The sequence below is a fragment of the Doryrhamphus excisus genome, chromosome 12 (genome assembly GCF_030265055.1).
Source record: "Doryrhamphus excisus isolate RoL2022-K1 chromosome 12, RoL_Dexc_1.0, whole genome shotgun sequence".
NCBI classification, from domain to species: Eukaryota; Metazoa; Chordata; class Actinopteri; order Syngnathiformes; family Syngnathidae; genus Doryrhamphus; species Doryrhamphus excisus.
In genome coordinates, this window is record NC_080477.1 from 14,682,072 (window position 1) to 14,702,375 (window position 20,304).

Sequence of the window (20,304 nt, forward strand, 5' to 3'; positions counted from 1 at the left end):
AAGTTGACCCACTGAGATGCTTCACAAGCATGCTTGTGTATTTGATGTTTGTCTTCATCTGTGCCCTGACCCGTCCTTGTCGGCACATCATGGCCATTATGTTCTCTGCGAGGGCCTCTGAGCTGGAGTGTGCACACTGTGAAGGAAAGCATCAGAGAAAGACAGCAGAATGGATAGAAGCGGCTGGTGAAGGGGGCATGGCAACCAAATCTGTAAAGGAAAAAAAAAAAGAAGAGAGGCAGTATGATTGAAAGTTGTCTGGCCCGGTGCCCACAGAGGTTGTTCCCCCCGTGGACTGTTATTATCAGCACAGGGACTTCCCCATTGCCTTGGCAGGGAGTGTCTCAACCCTCTCCCGTGGAGGATGCGATCCCATTTGGGAGGCGATGAATAGGGGTCCCCGCATCCTGTGTGAGTTCTTTTCAGAGTGGGACTGAGTGGAGTAAACAGGCTTCGTGTCTACATCAGCACCACAGAAAGTGACAAATTCAGAGGTAAAATAAAACTTGCTTTAGCATGGAATTTGACACGAATTAATTATAATCTCTATCCAGTGGAACCTTTATGGCTGTATACAATCTGGTCTGTTGAGCTTTTTGAATTTTCCCCATAGGAAACAATGGAAATGGAAATAATTTTTATAAACTGTCACCTTCATAAATATTTCTGTACAGTTATTTTTATGGGAATATTTAAACATTATTTACAGTCAATTTAGCTACTGTTAATGATTTTATTAAAGTCAATACTGTACAAACAAAGATTTAGTATTTAGCATTTCAATATAAACATTTTATATTAAAATCCATTCAACTTTTATTTTTCTTAACTCAATTTATGAAAATTACACAAATTTATAGTAGGGCTATCAAATGATAAAATTCAATTCAAATTAATCACAGTTTACAAATTAATTAATCATGACTCATGATTTTGTTCATTAAGACAACACGTACACGCACAATAAAGATGTGATGTTCTGAGTGGTCCTGAATGCACCTCACTGTTGTCACGTGACAATACAAAAGTGCCGTTCCGACTAGAGATGTGTTTGTGAGTTGAAGATACACATATGGTGTTGGAATTACACTGCTGTTGATGTATTCAGGTCAGAAAAAAGTTATATAAGAGCGTTAGACTGTGGGGGCAGTATTGTGCTGCAACAGAGAGGGGTGGCATGACATGGTACATGTGTTAATTATGCTAAAAAATGCTCACGTAATTAATAAAACAAATGAGTTACCACCAAAGTGCTATTTTTGACAGCCCTAAATTAGAGATTTTATGAAATTATAACAGTGATGAAAATGTATTTTGAAAATGTTTCGAGTGTGAATGGTTGTTTGTCTATATGTGCCCTGTGATTGGCACATATAACTTTGACGCTGCATTGTCTTCTCAACATCTGTTATTGAAGGCTGCTCATTCTTTTTGAAAGTGTATTGCAAAAAGGTAAAAACTTGCAAATTGATTGTTTTTTGCATTGCCTCTCGAGGCTTATTGTTCCCCCAAATTTAATCCAATTCCATGTTGTACTGCTTTAACAGGGTGTCACTCCATAATAATCCAGACTTTACATATTTATGAGAATCTGATAAATAGCACACAAACATTTAAGCTTGTAATTTGCTCATTAATGTCCTGTGGAACAACGCTGGTGATTTAAGTGATGGAATTGCAATTGTTGTCACCTCATCTTGTTGAAATGAATCATAGATTCAAAAAGCTGTGTGCCTGGGCTGCATGTGTAATATTTATTAAACAATTAGAGCCACTTCACAGGATTTTCATAGGAACATGCAATTTGTGCTCCAGTTTGTAATACTCTATGTGCCCCCTTTCCACTATTTGTATGTATAGCTTTGTTTCAGACACCGTTGAAGGTGCGTGGTTAATTTCCAAAGGAATGCAGAAGTCGACAGTGTTGGGTGATTGACATGTTCTATGAGCTGTGTATAATTGAAGTAAATCCACTTTGTGTGTGTGTGTGTGTGTGTGTGTGTGTGTGTGTGTGTGTGTGTGGTAGAGCCAAAACATGAGATGCAAAGAGGGAGTGAGAGAAATGTACGTGTGCGTGCGCGAGCACATGCAGGTCTCATGGCCAAGTTTATAAAATTTTTGCTTCTTATGAAACAGCCCTACGGTGTTGGGGGTGCAAAGCCTCTTGACTTGCTGCTTAGTCCACAAGTGCTGCTCTATCTCATAAAGCTCGATCGTTAGGGGGGGGACAGGTTAAAATGTTAGCTATGTTTTCACAAAACAGCTTGGTTTGGTTCCGTACAGTACTGAAATATTACCTGTAAGAATCATTATAGAGCATTTTTCAGAGCTTGTTAGTGGAGTTAACTACGTATAGGGGTGGTATACCAAGGGTGGTATGATACCTAAAAGGTGGAGCATCAACTGTCCTTTTTTGTCAGTTTCTAGACAAAGCGTTATAACTGAGTTAGAATGATTTGTCGTTGACATTTAACTCATCCATCTAGCAGCACATAGGGACCAGATCCTAATCTTAAGTCAGGAACACAGTCAAGTGGGTGACTGGAATTGAAGCAAACATCTTTTGTATGCTTTTGTTTGTGGAGGAAACATTGGATTGGAATAGTTCAATATTACTATAGATTGCTAAGGTATATGCATGCATATATTGAATGGCTTCACAAACTGTATGAGAGTCGGAAGTCTAGTCTGCTGGGATTGTGCAAATACTGTATGTGGCAAGCCAAAGCAACTACTGGGCGGTGGTGCACTTTGGTGGTTCTCAGGAAGTTTTTATGTCCGGATCAGGTGTGGAACTCCAACCTTCCACTCCTCTACCAGGTGTTATGGATGAACCATCACCTATGGTTGTGTAGCTGGAATGGGATCTATTCCCCCTCAGTATCCCATTCAGGTCCTAGGATTGACCGGCAGTCTGTCTCCAGCCTTTTCTTTAACCCAATAGGATATGTGGTATAGAAAATGAACAGAACGTACTGTAGAAATAGAAAGACAGGGTTCATAGCCATAGGTCGTCATAACAAGAAACACATGTTGGATGTCCTTGCTGTTCCTTCCTTCAGTTGCATTCACAGGTGTCATTGTGTCTCACAGCTATGATGTCAGACTACGTATTTACCGTCCCGCCTACACACTTATGATAGAACCCGTTTGGGTGTCTTTATGCACACACCTGCAGCTTCTCACTCGACATATGCAGCCCTGTGGGTAAATAGTTGCTTTTGTAAGTGCTGCATTGTGTCTTAGTGTGGTTAGTGAGAAGGATAAACACAGAGGACGATTTCCCCTGGTGAGGTGCTATCACCATGAAGTATAAGCCTTGTGTTTATCTGCCCATCTTTTCTTTTCCTACAGCCTATAGTTGGCCATGAGTGGATCATGCAGCAGCCATTACCCCTCCATGCACACACAGTTCCCGTCTTCACTGTCAATTTAACCCTGGTGTGTGATGGGGCCCACACTTAGGCTCCTTGTGGGTGTTAATGGCCAATGGAGCAGATATCGTAATGAGTGATCAATCTAGTTGCTTGCCGTCATTGCAGCGCATTAGCCATTCATACAGATTCAGTCCACTCGCCCAAGCAGAAGATCTGGATGCATATTTTATGTTTATCTATTACCCATCTCGTCTAAGCGGAGCTGCTCATAAAGCAAAGAACTTGAAAAAGGTGGCAAAGTCCACGAGGAGACTTCTTCTCAAAGGAGACTCATCTATGAATGATAAGGAAGTGATTATTAGACTCTTTTGAAAGTATTCGGCAGTTAGGTTGCATTGTAAAGCTCACACCAAAAAGTGTGGTATGAGATGAAAGTGAGCATATAATGTGGAGTGAGAGAGAGAGAGAGAGAGAAAGACAGCCGCAGCAACAGCAACCCTGGGAGATGAGCCGAGTGTCTGCTTTTAAGTACCTCAATCATGCACCTGTCACTCCGCTTCCTCTCGTCCACGTCCGTGTTTACCAAAATGAGCTGTGACAGAAGACATCAGTGCTGGTTTGTGTGCAAACAGCTTATGTGGACAGCCTCACGGACCCCGCCACGTCTTGCACACTAATGCATTTTTCAGCTTTCGCCATCATGCGAGATTTTATTTGAGGCTATTTAAAGCAGCCGGAGGAACTTACACTCTTCCGGATGAGGAGGAGGAGGGTGGTAATTTGGTGTCGGCTTGCTGAGACAGCATGAGAAACAAGATGCGATGTGCTGCATGTCGGCTAATGTGGCAGCACCTTAGCATGTCACTGTGGCATTTGTCATTATTACCTGAATACATTTGTCGGGGAGGCCTATACTCCTCTGCCGAAGCAAGCATCCCAAGTCAGCCGAGCAATGTCTGAAAGCAGGTTTCAGGCAAGGCTGGTTCCAATTCAACTGTGATAAATGGGCAGATAAGACAATCAGTGCACGTGGTGACATGGTGCAGCAGTGTTATCTGTCACACTAGCACTCTGCCAGGTGCAGCCATGACGTCTTGTAGCACTGAAAAAAGGTACACGTTCAACAGGGGGTCTTGTAGAGTGTGTGTCTTGTGTGTTTCAATACCTAAACTACACGTACTGATATCTTAGGTGCTTTTTCCTCATGAAAGCATTAAGTTGTAATCCTACCGCTCTTGTTCCTGCATCTCTCCGGGTTGCAGCAATGAGTCTAATTGTTGTTCCTCTCACTTGCCCGGTGCACATCATGTGGCTGTTACTGCACCAACCAACACCAACGCCCTCCCACCTCCCTCCCTCCACCTCCATAACCCATCTTGCTCTCACAATGTTTCAACAAGCAGTGCCCTGCACGCAAAGCTCCTGACATCCCACAACTAAAAGCAGTCGTTCTACACACTCCACTCTCCTGCCTCCTGTGTCGTCTAATGGGGAGAGGCCATTTGTTTAATTATTACTGTATATTTTTATGTACAGGTTTATTATTGTGGTTATAGTTGGAGCTATTTCTTACAGTATGATGCCATGCAATTCATGTGATCAAATGACATGCTAGGTACAAGGGCTATCAAAATATTAGAAGCAGCCGACAGTATTATGCAGTGCAATTGTCCACCAGTGCCAATCAACAAGGGTAGTGCAGAATTTTGACCTATTTTTTATGCACATTTTGGGCCTTAAAAGAACATGTGCTTTATTGCTAATTATTTAAGTAGAAGTTTTTATTTATTTGTTCAAATATAGTTCATAGTTTATAGTTGGTTTTTTAAAATTAATTTCAATTTAATTTTTTTCCACTGGAAGGATAATATAACCGTTGATCCGGAAAATCTCATATACTGTACATGTCACCTATATTTTTTAATGATCTGTTTTTAAACTCAATTTTATAGGTATGTGCCTAATGAATTGTAGTTGATTAATATATATATATATATATATATATATATATATATATATATATATATATATATATTTCCCATTCCAACAGTTCAAGCAAGTAATCAAATCTTTGCAGCAGTTGGAATAGTTAAAGCGAAGCCTGCTTCGAGGAGGTAGCCGTGACAATACCGCCACCTAGCGGCAGATAGAGGAAACGTGTGGTCTAGTTTGAGTAGAACCATAGTAGTTCACTACATAATGAGCACCATCGTCACAGAAATGCAGCTATAGCACAAAAACGCATGGTTATACAATATGTAGCGTCACAAGGACCACTGTATCTCCATTGTACATCAGGTGGGTCATCATCCCCCAGAATCCCAGCCGGCCCAGCAGAGGTGGGCCAGCACATGCTGACCTGCTCTCATTCGCTTTTGCAGAGGCAGAACTATAAAGACAGGAAGTAGCCGAGGACTCACCTGTGAACCAGAAAGGCCTCGTTCAGGTGGGACCTGTCTTGACCTGCTGCCACATGGACCCTCATGGAGGGTGAGGAGGGGGGGGAGTGGGTGGCCATCTGCTGTGTGTGTATGTATATAGGTGTGTGTGTATTGTTTATGTGGTTGTGATCTACAAACACTAATAGACCGATGGGGATTTGTGCTTCACAATGTGTCCTCATTTAGCAGATCAAAAACCCCATATTGTATGTACATCAAAATACACACATTAACATTTGATGTGAAGCACCTCTTTACATAAGACATATGGAACTCTATACAAGGACAGGTCTTATGTAATTTTGCAAGAGAGCTTTTCCTTTTTAATTTAGACAAAACCTATTAAGGCAGTGTCTGATGCAGTTGTATTTTAATTTGCACTGCTTTATTTTTTACATTATTGGCCTTCTATCTAATGCATATACTTTTGGTGTCTTTAATGTTGGTCGACCAGTCAGGACGCCTGTCATGCATTGTTTGCATTAGCATTTAGCTTTGCATTACAACACAAACAAGCTCTGTTAGCATTTAGCATCACCATTCATTAGCCTGACCTGTCTCGTTACAGTTATTTCTTATTGTTACTTTATGGAGAAGAAAATAACAATAACAAAAAATCCCAGCACTAGTCCAAATGTCACCCTGGATTCATGTGATGTGATATTGACTTTGTGTAGTATGGAAAGAATATCTGAACCTCTTTTGACAAGGACAATGACAGCGACAGTGACGTGATCCTCCATATTTGTCTTACAATCAAAGGTCAGCCGCTTCTCCAATCCTAACAATAACGGTCAAAACAACATCAGACACACTAAATCGCAACAATAACATACAGCGACTCGGACAGCCAATGACCTTTCCCGTTTAAAGAGCTGGTTGCCTGATCACACACGCACACACACACACACACACACGCACCTCAGGAGAGAATGTGAACATTTAATTGGGATTTAATTTGGCTAAAGGCCTGAGGGGGGGCTTGTTTGGCTGGCTGATTTGTATTGTGTTTCCTGCTCTCTATTATCATTTAGATGCTGCTAGTTGAAGGGGGTTAAGAGTGATTAACGGAGATATCCAGGGGCTTCCTCTGCATCTGAGATGTCCTGGAAAAAAAAAACACTTGTTACAACAATTGGATTGCTGTTATGCAAATGTAAAATTAAAGGAACATTATGCAACAATTTTAGCCCTGAATACCAATTTGGAATGTGAATAGTACACTAATACCGGCATAAAGTCAGTTTGGTTACCACACTGTATATTATATATTATATATTACCTCTTTTAAAGGTTTAACATTATTTAGATCAGATGGGACACTTCTTGTTGTGTTTGTACTAGCAGTGTGTGTTTGTGTGTGGGTATTTTGATTGGTAAATTTATCTTCAAAGGCTTGGCAGATGGACCTTGCATCAAGACCCAAGTTATTTGTATCTCCTGTCGCAGTGATTGGAACTGTCATGGACTACGTGGTCCTCAATTTGCCAGAGTGAAGCAGGGACCTACTGAGGTACTTTAATTGACATTTAGACAGAGTTACCTGGGCATACTAGTGTCCCAACAAGTGTTTTTTTTCCCCAGAAGCCAGCCCTCTCTGGGCTGATTTTTGGCTTGGAAATGCGAGCTAAAATTTGGATACAAGCTGCTAGTTAGCGTCAGGCATATCCTAGGACATCAATGTTGGGTCTTCTGTCATTTCAGCGCCAGCAGCACTAGCATTAGCTAGAACTAGCAGTGCACTAGGTAGTCATTGACACCTCAGTAAAACATATTTACATGATAGTAATCAAATCTTAATAATCAAATCTTACCTTTATGCATTCCCTCATAGTATTGGCATCTGGGAGTAAACATGAAGTGAAAGAAAAAAGGTAAAATACAGCATAGTATTCCGTATATGTGAACTTCTCTTGGTATCTCTTTGTGCTGGGTGAGAACGGAAAGGTGCGTTCAAGGACGGGCTAAGAAAGTGGGACAAATCAAACCCCCCAAAACTCCAACAGTGTACCATTTACATAATGGACTTCTATATTAACCAAGCTACAGTGATATTGTTATTGTGGCAGCTAACATGAAAAACTATATATCTATATCTATCTATATATATCTATATCTATATCTATCTATATATATCTATATATCTATATATCTATCTATCTATATATATATATATATATATATATATATATATATCCGGGGGACTAACAAAACACCTCGCTAGCCGTTCATGTCATCATCACTCACAGACAGAAGTGTGGATAGCTAGTTCTCAATCTCGCTGCGAAGGCTGACTGAAGATGAGGACTGGAGCACACGTACGTGTTGTTGCTGTAACTGTGCTGCTGTTATTGACAGGCTATTATGTGAAATCAATGCGCAGAGGAAATAAGTTTCAGTCATGTTTTAAATCATTAAAATATGGCAAGACACTCTTAAGTATTACATGTTATCAATGTACTGGGTCTTGCATGTATGTATATCAAACACAAAAATACTGTTAGATGGTTTTTGTAGAGGGCTTCGTAGTCGAAATAGGTGTATCCCAATGACGTCCTTTGATAGCTCATATTAACTTGTTTTCTGGTGTTATAATGCACAGAAAAGGTAAAGAAATATGTATTCATGTTTGGCGTAAGGATTTTTCATGTGCCGTTTGTCTTTTGGTTTTGGATCATTTCTGTGTTTGGATTGTTTCAATGTGCGTTTGCCCCCACCGACCACCATTGAAATCGGGTGTGTCGTTTTTGCGTGATCTTTTTGTTTTGCTAACGATCCACCCAAAAACGATGACAAACATATTACGCTTTATAGATAAGAAAATGATTATCCCCTACTGCTGTATCAAGCCACAATGTCTGCATTCATCCGAGATTCAGGCCCTCTTATACCATAAGACAACATTACATCAACATTAAATCGTCAACATTGAACATGGCCGCGGGCTAACATGTGCACGTGTTGGTTGGTTGTAACCAAAGTCCTCCTTTGACCCTGACGTCCAATTTAACCAACACCAGTTTAAAGTCCTGTTGACAAGAAGCGGGAAGCGAGAAGAGAAAGAGGATATGACATGAGGAGAAATCGGCTCCTTCTGTTCCTTGTCACTCCGGATTATTGAAGACTTAGCCAACATGCACCTGAGGGAATCAGTGTCTGTCCACCCGGGTCGCTCTTGTCTCACAAAGACACACACGTTCCCTCATTCCTTGCCTTCCTCCTCAACAAATGTGCACTTATTCTCTTGTTTTTTTCCCTCCCTCTCCTGGCATTGTTTTGTGTAAGTGTTTGGGCTCCAGCGGGTCATGTATGTCAGCCTGTGTATGTTTCCACATATGTGTACATGTGTTAGCAGATGTTTGCTCGGGGCGCTCTGGCATGTCCGTCCCTGCTAGCTCAATAGGAATGTGGGACAAACTTGAGATCACAAAGGAACTTTGCATGGCGACGTATTCAGCACACATCTGAATACGCCATCATTTCATCTCGGCTACAGCACGCTGTCCTCATTTTTTTTTTTCATTCATTACATGACAATTTATTATAATTTTCATTATTTCTACATGTTCACAGAGGAGGAAAAATACATCTGTTAATAGCGTCAGTTTCTTGATAATGTCCCGGCAGAATGTGCATCTCCCATCCGTCCCGTATTAATAAGTCCTAGAAACACGGCTGTAGTTATTACCGTTATTTATACATTTTACTCCACAAAGCCTGCCTTGCACACCTCACTGAACACCAAATATATTTTTGTCAAACTCTTTCATGGTAATTCAATGAACCGTGACCTTTGGATGACAATTAATGCCAAATGTATTCCCGCAGTGTTCATTTATTACAGGCTAATTTTACCTCGCTTTGCATTTTCTCCCTCTGCAAGTCATATTCAAACGAGCTCTTCGTCATTAGCCTCACCAGGACAAAGACCTCGCTGTCCACATCCTGCGACTGTATGGGGCAAGTCAGCTTTACATTCCTAATGAATATGTTTATGATGAGCTAGCTGGGCTATTAACTACCTCTTCGTGATGAGCGATTTGGATTTTAAAAATGAGGGTATAAACAACTTAAAGCCGCTTCATGAACAAACAGGCTTCTATCGATTATCTTACAAGCATGATTAAACCAAAGGAAGTGGTCTCGCTAAGCTCCTTTTCAGCCTTATAAGTCTGGAATAGATGCTTTTTTTAGACAGTCGTCACAAGGTCTCAGAAATATTCCGTTTCCGCATGCACCCACTTCTCCTCCCGAGCCCGTTGCAAATGTTTCCAGTCTATCATACATCCCCCCCTCACTGGGATCAGTGGGGCCATCACGCGCGCACCTTTGATGTCTCCCAGAGTTAAGCTGGTTTTGAAGTCAGATTAGTGAATTGTAAACACCCCTTTTAGACCCTCAGACTTGCTGTGCATAGAGAGGGAGAGAAGGAATTGTGGGATTAACCCGTACATTACAGCTCAAAGGTTAGCGCACCTAGAGCCATGCTACATATTGCTTTGCCTTGAGATGAGCAACAATTGTTCTTCACGTGTCAGTCCACCGGGTGTCATTCCTATTACCCCCACCTCGCAGGAACAGACAATACAACAGATACAACAGGGTGTTTCTGTTTATTCCTGTTTATTGGAAGGATGACACAAAAAACGACACAATTTATTTGAAGGAAACTTTGCATAGTGGGGACAGGAGTGCCGACAGAGCCCATTAGGCAGTGTAGGCAGATGCGAAGAAGTGTCGTGGCCTCACCTTTATAAAGACACCTTTATACAGTAATCCCTACTTTATCACGATTAATTGGTTCCGCACCCAACCGTGATAAGTGAATTTCCTCAATTTAGGATTCCTTATTCATAACAGGAATATTTTTGTCGTTAGAGTATAGAAAACCTGTTTACGACCTTCCAAAATATGTTTTTTTAAACATTATTAGAGCTCTCTCAACATGGAATAACATCCCTATAGTCACCTTTACACTCATATAACCCAATATAGTACAACAACAATAACAACAGAAAATCAGCCATTTAAGACAAATAAGACACATACATACAGGTTACTATAATTATGTTCTGTCAGGAATTCTGACTTTTTTTTTTTTAGAATTTTAGCTTGTTGTGGGTTATGGTCACAAGAGTAGCCTGTGTTATTCCATCCATCCATCTATTTTCTATGCCACTTATCGTCATTAGGGTCTCGGGGGTATGCTGGAGCTGATCCCAGCTGACTTTGGGTGAGGGATGGGCTTCACCACAGAGCACATATAGACAATTTGGAGTCACCAATTAACCTAACATGCATGTTTTTGGAATACGGGAGGAAACCGGAGTACCTGGAGAAAACCCATTCACGCACAGGGAGAACATGCAAACTCACAAAACAGAATTTGATCTAACATAATTTTTTTTGGGCTGGCATGATTCATGAATTAATATATGTTAGAAAAAACATGACACAGTGAAGCTGCAAAATTTGAACCGTGATGTGGTGAGGACGACTGTATCGTAAAAAATATCCTCTTAATCATGAATAGTTGTTTATAGTTGACAGTATGGTCCATCTGACATCATTGTTGTGTACCCTGTGTCATGATTTGTGTTGGTGTGTCGGTGTTGTTTATGTTGGCTAAAGTCGAGCTTTAATGGCAAGAATTGACTTTGCGTCATGAGCAAACAGGTTGTTAGCATAGGACTGAAATCCCTGCTCTACAATAAAAGGACTTCTTCCCCATCCACTGCCTGATGCGGAAATCTAATTCACTACATTGTTGTTGAGAAAACAAAAACAGCACTTCCCCCACTATTGTTACTATTTCCTCATTGGCAAAGATTAGTCTTGTTTCCATATTTTGTCCTGGAATGTTCTGGAGATGGCCACATTGATGCAGACACTGTGTCTTACACATACAACTATGCTTTCGGTATAGTAGGTGCACGTGTGCAAGGGGGGGGAGGAGGGCAGTGTTTTTCAGGCCGAGAAGCCCGTCTGTCTCTTTCACATTCCATTAGTTCCTGGAGCTACATCAGAGGACAGAGGGAGCACGCAGGCATTCCTGCAAGACGCAGATGCCAGGATCAAAAAGTCAGACTGGCTCCTGTACACAGCGGGGGTGGAAGACGCACAAGTTTGAGGCAAATGCAGAGGAAGGGTATAGTTGTACTGAGGCTGTAAAGTACTGTATAGCAGCAGAAATCTCCCTCTTCGACAAATTGCCCAATTTTCCTGTTAGACAGCCAGCAAAGGCCTTGCGTTCCCCTCTCTACACCTGTGTGATGCTGCGTTGTGTTTACTCTTCTCAGGGCTAAGGCCGCCATCCTTACTTTCCTCACTGCTGCTGCTGCCAGGCTTGATGGGAAACCGTGCACCATGCTGCCTACATCTTGTGCCTTGTTTCAGTTATTAAAAGGCACGGGACCAGATGGCATGTGTTTGTGTGTGTGTGTGTGTGCGTCTCTCTCTCTCCCTGTGTATGTGTGTGTGTGTGTGTCTCCAGGTCTACGCTTAGGCTCCAGGCTCTTCCAGAACTGGCACAAGCCCAACTGGGTCATCCATGCAAAGACTCCCTCTCTTCCTCTCTTTCACCCCTCATCACCAAGAGCGCATCTGTGTATGCTTTTTATATGGGCGAAGTGTGTGTGTGGTAAAGAAATGCTACATGTACTAGGAGGGATGTGGGATGCGATGTAACGTGCATGCTCTCCTTGACCAAACATGTTCATGCATCTGACAATCTCTCCTGGGCCTGTCTGTGCGTTTTTGTTTTTATCTCTTCTTCCTCTCATCTCAAGCCAGGTAAACACTCAGTCAAGCTTGTTTTGCTCTTACTTTCACCTGAGAACTTTAGGTTGAGAGGCGGTGAAAGGAAGAAAGGAGCGGTGGGATTACAAATGGTAGAAGTGCGCACAGACGTGTGTAGGGATGCTGAGCCCTGACGCTGCATGGGATGGAGTTTCTCAGTGTGGGAATGAGACAAAAGGAATGAGGACAGAAGGAATCCGGAAGTGCCACAGGCCCAGTGAAGCTGTCAAGACAGCCATGGGACGAAATTTTCAAATCTTTTTTTAGTGAAGACTTTTTGATCTTTGCTCAGAACTCATACATGCGTACGTCAATGTAATGTAATGCTGAATAAACTCGAGAGGCCGGGACTTAGCTCTGAGCAACACTGCAGAAACTCTAGCTATCATGTTGTATGGAGATCAGCTGAAAAGTCAATGTTAAAATTTGACCTGCAGGAGTCTTCATCTCTTTGCTTCCAGCGATGCTTTCACTCCATGTAATGGAATGAAGATTTTCCTTTTTAAAAAAAAAAAAAAATTTAGGAAGGAGTCGTGCTTTTAGCGTGACTGTATATTGTTGCTTTGAAGGTGATAAGGTGATTATGCAAGATTTCCCTGCATAATATACAGAGATCATATACAGTGGGTGTTTTTAAGTCTGAATGTTTGGTATAGCTCTTGTTTTGTTAATATTAAATATAATTAAAATATTAATGTGACCAGTTAATAAGAAAGCAAAATAAATAGTCAATAAATAAATAGACATTATGATGCCCAGTGCTGACTTTGCACACTTCCATCAGAACACCGAGATCTTGTCACCAGTCTGTTTCACATTGTTGCAGGACCAGATTAAAAAGAAGAGGTGTCAGAGGTTTTGCAGTTGCAGGCCCCAATCTATGGGACTCACTCACCTTGCAAATCGAAACTGCTCCTTCAGTGGAGTGTTTTAAATTAGCACTAAAAACACACCTTTATTCACTGGCTTCTTTGGCCCATTGCATTGAGTTGTGGACTCCTGCAGAGCAGCTACACACAATAACCCAGAAAGCTTTCAAGATCTTCTAGCTACTGTATTTCCTTAGATTTCCAAAACAGTCTGTCTCTGGGTACGTCCACTCCATTGTTATTGGACACACTCCCAAGCGCTCCCGAGGACTTCCTGACTACTGCCGAACCCCATGTTCTAATTTTGTGGCTATTGGAGTTGATAATAAATAAATAAACCTTTGGAGAGCTACATGAAAAGCAGTTAGGGGCTACTGGCTGGAGACCTTCTAGTTACTGTGTATGAACTCAAAGAGTGGTAACAAAGGTCCGCGTTCATTGAATGCAGACAATCTGGACACAACATCACTGGTGTTAATTTGGTCATTAAACGTTTTTTGCGGGACTACCCGTGTTTAAAAAAAAAACTTTGGTAGATCCACCAATTGTGATGGAAAAGGTTATTAGTAACGCCAGACAATGTACTTATTAGTGAGCGATCACAGTATGAATATCAAACACTTTTAAAGGGCTTCACAGTCGAAATAGGTACCTCCCAATGATGTGCATTGTTAGCAAGCACATACTAACTTGTTTTCTTTCATTAGAATGCATAGAAAAGGGAAAGAAGTATGAGTAAGTTCATGTTTCACATAAAGATTGTGAACGATGATACAAGTCCATAAAAATTGCAGTTTTCCTGTGATATATATAAATGAATTAATAGTGTTTAATACTTGTGAGAGGTGTATTATTATATGTTTTTAAATGGGTGTATAAAATAGCCCTATAGGCAAATAGGCTTTTTATGAGTGCATGCATCCATTATTTGCATTTTATGTCATTTTTACAGGAACGTAGTTCAGTGTGCTGGTCCTCCTAATGACGTTTTGGGTAAGTGTTATTGTTCTCCATGTGTCAGTCCTGGTTTTGCCCTTCACTGTCTTTCTCTTAAAGAGCACTGACTCCATGAGTGATAGAAAAATGATGATTTGTCTCTTGAGAGTATAAACGGCTTTGTTTTCAGTAGATTCATACACTTAATCTCCCACTATCCCTTTGTGTGTCACTCTCTTATTTTGGCTCTCGCCTCCTCTTAGCTCACTCACTTTTTTTTAATGATGGTAATTTTCTACCCAGGTCCGAGTGTGAGCTGATGTGGCGAGGCTCTCCGCACCCCCCTCAGTTCATGACGAGGCTTGTTGGGAAATTACCCGGCACCCTTTCCTGTAACTCGCTGTTTAGTTGTAATAAGCCAGTAAGGCCCTGCATGCACACACACACACACACACACACCTCTGATTGTATGCATTAATTACACTGTGTCTGATCACCACAGTGACCACAGCTGTGCAGGCCACGCCTCGCTTTCCAGGTCATTCGGGTCACCAACTCCACCACAAGAAAATAATGAGAGTGCTCCTCACTGCACACACACACACACACATACACGTAACACATTCTTTTCCTGTCCGTCCATCACTCACCCGCCTCCACCACGCGTGGACGCCGTGATGCGTCCTCCTGAGTAACACGGGCAAAGCCACAGGGGCCCACCAGGGTACCACCACCAGGAGAGTGGATGATGATGGAGAGTTGGGAGGGTGGGACAGCCCCTGTCCCTGTGGCATGTCACCTCTGCTGCGACACTGTTACCAACAAATGGAGCTGTGAGTGGAACCCTGGGAAGAGCATCCTGCTGAGGTACTGTTTGAATCAGCTTGCAGCCAGTGGGCGACTGCAGGTTCTGTTTGATCAACATCACTGGATGTTGTCGGTGTGTGTGTGGCTGTGGGTGTGTGTCCACAGTCAGCGTGATGACAAATGGCCATCCGCTGTCAATGCATTTATCATAAGTGGTTTAACTTAAGCTGTAAAGTGTAATAACAGTACAACATTAAAATACGCAAATAGAGGGAAGTCCACAATGAGGCGTCTGTAGTGATTGCATGTAATGCAAACGCTTTTGCATAGCTGATAGAAATAAAACTAGGATTGCAAATAACAATATTTTAGTTGCTCAACATTATTATACATTACATCATGCATCTCATTTTCAAAATTGATGATCTAATGTACAACTGCCGTGAGGTATAGCTTTGCTATAGTATCATATAGAGGTCGCCTAAATGACTTCTCCCCGCGCCTACAGCACCAGCACTTCGGTGCATGTCTATGGTGATCCTCCGCCAAGAGGATCCCTGTGTAGGTAATGGATCACGGTCAGCATTAGCCCTGTCATAGTGCCCCTGGCTGACTGAATGTGGGCAAAATGGCAAGGCCCTAACCAAACTGTTGTGACTGGGAACAATCTGAGAAGGGGGCAGAATAACCCCCCACACACACCCACAGCCAGGGGCCAGAAGCTGACAGTAAATAAAACCAGGGACCCTCCTTAATTAGCTCATTCCCGGGGGATGAACAGGGAAAGTGTGTCAGTCTCTCCCACATGTTGGCTATACTTCTCCATCAATGTGATCATGGAAGCTAAGAAACAGTATCAGTCTTTCTTATAGCTGCTGGATAGGAAGTGGAACCTTACCTACATAATTAAAATCTCCAATCAATGCCCTCTGCAAACCTACAATGTAATTTCATGTGAATACTGTAATAGTAACATGGATTTAAATTAATGCCAGGGCTATTTTTTGGTACAAATACTCATTAAACTGAACATTGACAAGGTCAAGCCTGTCTACCTTGGTGAATCACTGCCAATTAATCCAACCTGACTTCATTAGCCTGTAATTAAATAAAACAAAAGAGCCCATCATCCTATTGTTTTCCTGGAGTTGGTGACCCTCGTCAGTCAGCCGTTTAATGGGAGACGACCCCAAGCCTCCTTTAAGCGTTCATTTATTATTTACTTATTTTGTTACAAACGATTTCATAAAGCAGATGAAGAAATTTGGATTATAGAGGCGAATGTTTTTCAAATAATGATACAATTAGGGTAGGTCATTGAAACGCTTGAAAATCCTGACAAAAGTGCACTACTGCCCCCTGCTGGGAAGTGTCTCACTTTACCTTAAAAAAGCTCATTAATGTATGTCTTATAAAAATAAAAAATACATATATATTTTTTACAGCATTCATACAGTATACCATTTCAAATTAAAGATTAAACTGTAAAATATAACATATGTTATGTAATAATGTTATGTAACAATAATCTCATGTAATTATATAGTAATAAAAATTTAAAAATGTAGTCAAATGTAGTTCATATTTTCAACATATTTTTTAAAGTGGCTTAATGAACATATAACAAACAAGTGGAATCGGGGATGTAAAGCAATAATGTAGTTATAACTATGTAATTTCATAGTTCATAATAATGCATGTATACACATATAATATGTATATATATATATATAATATTTTTAAAGGGCATTTGTATGCAAATTAACATTTTAGTCATAATAATGTAATAATATGCAACACGTTACATGTGTTTCAACTATTTGGTTGCCATGCCGGAAGTATAACATATAATAAACTGCAAATTATTAATATGAATGACGGACTATACTACACTTTGTGGACAAAAATAGATCAAAAAATATCATTAGCATCAAAACAACTATGAATTTAAAAAGACGTTTAAGCTTAATGACTCTTCTTGGAACTCAGATGAATTTACTGGTCATTGTGCTAGAACAAGAAAAGCGGATTTACGCTTTATTGCCCATTCAGTGCAACTGCGTCATGACTCAGGAGGTGTAGTGAGTGTCTTATATCATCTGAGGGTGAAATGTACATTGTTAGTTCCACAGAAAGGGACTAACAATGGAAGAGGGTGTCGACCAACATGGTAGGAAGTGCTTTCAAAGTATGGAAAGTGTGTCCAAGATACATGCATGTTAAAAAAACGGCCAGCAAGCCATATGAGACGAGACAAGCAGAGGACACACGACACACGTCATCATCAGTGCATGGCAGTGGCCCTGCAGCCACTATGAGTGGACTATCAGTCTCAACTGTAACGAAAGGCCCAATTAAGGACATTAATTATGCTTCCTTGGCACTCTACCACTCTCTTTTTTAGCCTGGAGAGCACTTAGTCGCAAGACACGCGTGCACGCTCCCTCTCATGCTAATCCAATCCACTTGAGGAAGTTTGTCATGTTTGGCCGAAGTGAACTTTGCGGGACGAGCCGGGATATCCAGATGGACAGTACGGCGGCGCCAAGCTCCTCCACGGGCAAAGGATGTGTAGTCACACAGAAAATGCAGTGTGATCTCAAAGAGGGATTCTGCGAGGGGTCTCCTAATGCGCTGTGAAAAACCTGTGAGGGAGGCAGATGCAACATGTTTCGCATCAGCACGCCTGACAGCTCTTTACTCAAACCAGACATGAGAAAGTCAACACGCCTCGTGCCATTTTGCATTTGACCACACCGGGCGTTATTATTTATTATTATATGCTACTAATCATATGGAGGCAAATGCGCTTTAACTGTTCACTTTCATTGGACCTGCAGGCATGCTGTCTTAACATGTTCATTGCATTGCATCTACATAAGTAAGTACATAAGTAACTAGGGCTCAGCGAGTACACCGCTATCTGTATCAGTATCCTGGGCGGGGCATAAGAAGGAAATGGGCGTAGTTTAACCGGAAATTGGTGGGGCTTAAATCTGTACATTATTTTAAGTCCGAAACTGACATGGATTGATGACAACTTTCAAATTTTATTGTTTATTATTTAGCTATATGTGTACTGTGTATGTGTGATTCATGCAAACATGGCAATTAATTGTTGGCTGTAATTTTCTCAAAAGTACTGATTTCAGTATTAAAAGCTTTCCAACTTACTTTATATCCCAAGCTAAACTAACTGAAGCAAACAGATGAAAAAAAACAAAAACGTCAGTGACTGATGCACAATCGTGCCCAATGCCTTATGAAATGTACGTTATGAAACAAGTTTAACTATAAAACAGTATAACTATAAAACAAATACATTTTGCAAAAAAAATTGTAGGAGGGTCGTACATCCACCCATCCATCTTCTTCTGCTTTCCAAGGTTAAGATGAGAAGCAGCCTAAGATGAGAAGCCCAGGCCTCCATTTCCTTCCCCAAGGCCTCCTACCAGTTGGACAGGCCCTGACCCCCCCCGGGAGGCATCCTGACCAGATGTACAAACCACCTCATCTTGTTACCTCACCTGTTATCTACCAGATAACTTCCATCCATCCATCCATCCATTTTCCTCTGCTTATCCGGGTCCGGGTCGCGGGGGCAGCAGTCTTAGTAGGGAAGCCCAGACTTCCCGGTCCCTGGCCACCTCCTCCAGCTCCACCAGGAGGACACCAAGGCGTTCCCAGGCCAGCTGTGAGACATAATCCCTCCAGCGTGTCCTAGGTCTGCCCCTGGGCCTTTTCCCGGCTGGGCATGCCCGGAACACCTCACCAGGGAGGTGTCCGGGAGGCATCCGGACTAGATGCCCGAGCCACCTCAACTGACTCTTCTCGATGTGAAGGAGAAGCGGCTCTACTCTGAGCCCCTCCCGGATGACTGAGCTCTGAAGCTCATGACCATAGGTGAGGGTAGCGACGTAGACTGTCTGGTTTTGACTTTCGGATCTGCTTATTTGAATACAGGAAGTGATCAAATGCATTGGTAATTGATGTGAAATAGACCGTATTTGGAACACAGATTAATTTAAAAAGAAAAGCAGATTGACACTTTATTGCCTGGGTACCGACCAACATGGTAGGACGTGCTTTAGTATGTCCAAGATACATGCACGTTAAAAAATAGCCAACAAGCCATGTGGAATTGCGCTGTATTCCAATGTAACTTCTATGTTCAAATTAAATTAAAGCGTTACCGTTAACGCTGATGCTGAGAATGGAGAGTATGAATCTTTTGCACAAGCATAAACATATTATTTATAACTTGAATGACCTCATGTACAAGCAGCATAGAAGATGGATAGATGGACAGATGGATGACCTTATGGGTCCCTTTTTTGCAGGGCCATATCAGGTGCAATGAAACTTCACATTTTGAGTTTCGGCATATGTAATGTTCTCAAAATGAAGCAATTTTATTCACAAAAATGAACGTCTATGAAAATTTGCATTCTATAGTCGACCGAAGTTCTCTTAAGCCTTTCCAGACTAACAGACCTCAATTTTCTTAGCCAACGAAACATTAGCATGCTTATTGCGCTCGCCGATTATCCCAACTATGTACGGTACATTAGCAAAGTGCGCGATTGGCCAACCCCCCGCCTGCACAATCAACAGAGAGCGTGAACAAATGATCAGCCATTAGCAGGTCGGCTGTGAACTGTGAAAATGGGCTCTCACACCAATGACTGCAGGAGGCCTCGTCGCGCGCGCGAGCCGACTGGCCCTTCTAGCAAGGCACCGCACTTGTTGTTGCTCCACACACACAGTAGAAACACATGAGGGGGCACGAGCTGCCCTGCCCAACGTAATGCAGTGGAACACACCGACTAGTGTAGCGTACTGAAGCCCAGTCTAGTGGAGGGCTGTGTGCAAGATCATAGCAAGACTTCTTGCTAGCATATGCTTGTGTTTAATGCAGCGACCTGCTTCTGCATGGTGAGTTTACACATACCCTGCAGTGAAGGTACCGTGTGGATGTGTGTTTAAGTGTGTGTGTGTGTAATATCAGTAATCAGTGTACCTCAAACAGACTGAGTATAACTAGGCCTGGTGCGGCAAGAGGGCTGCAGACCTGCA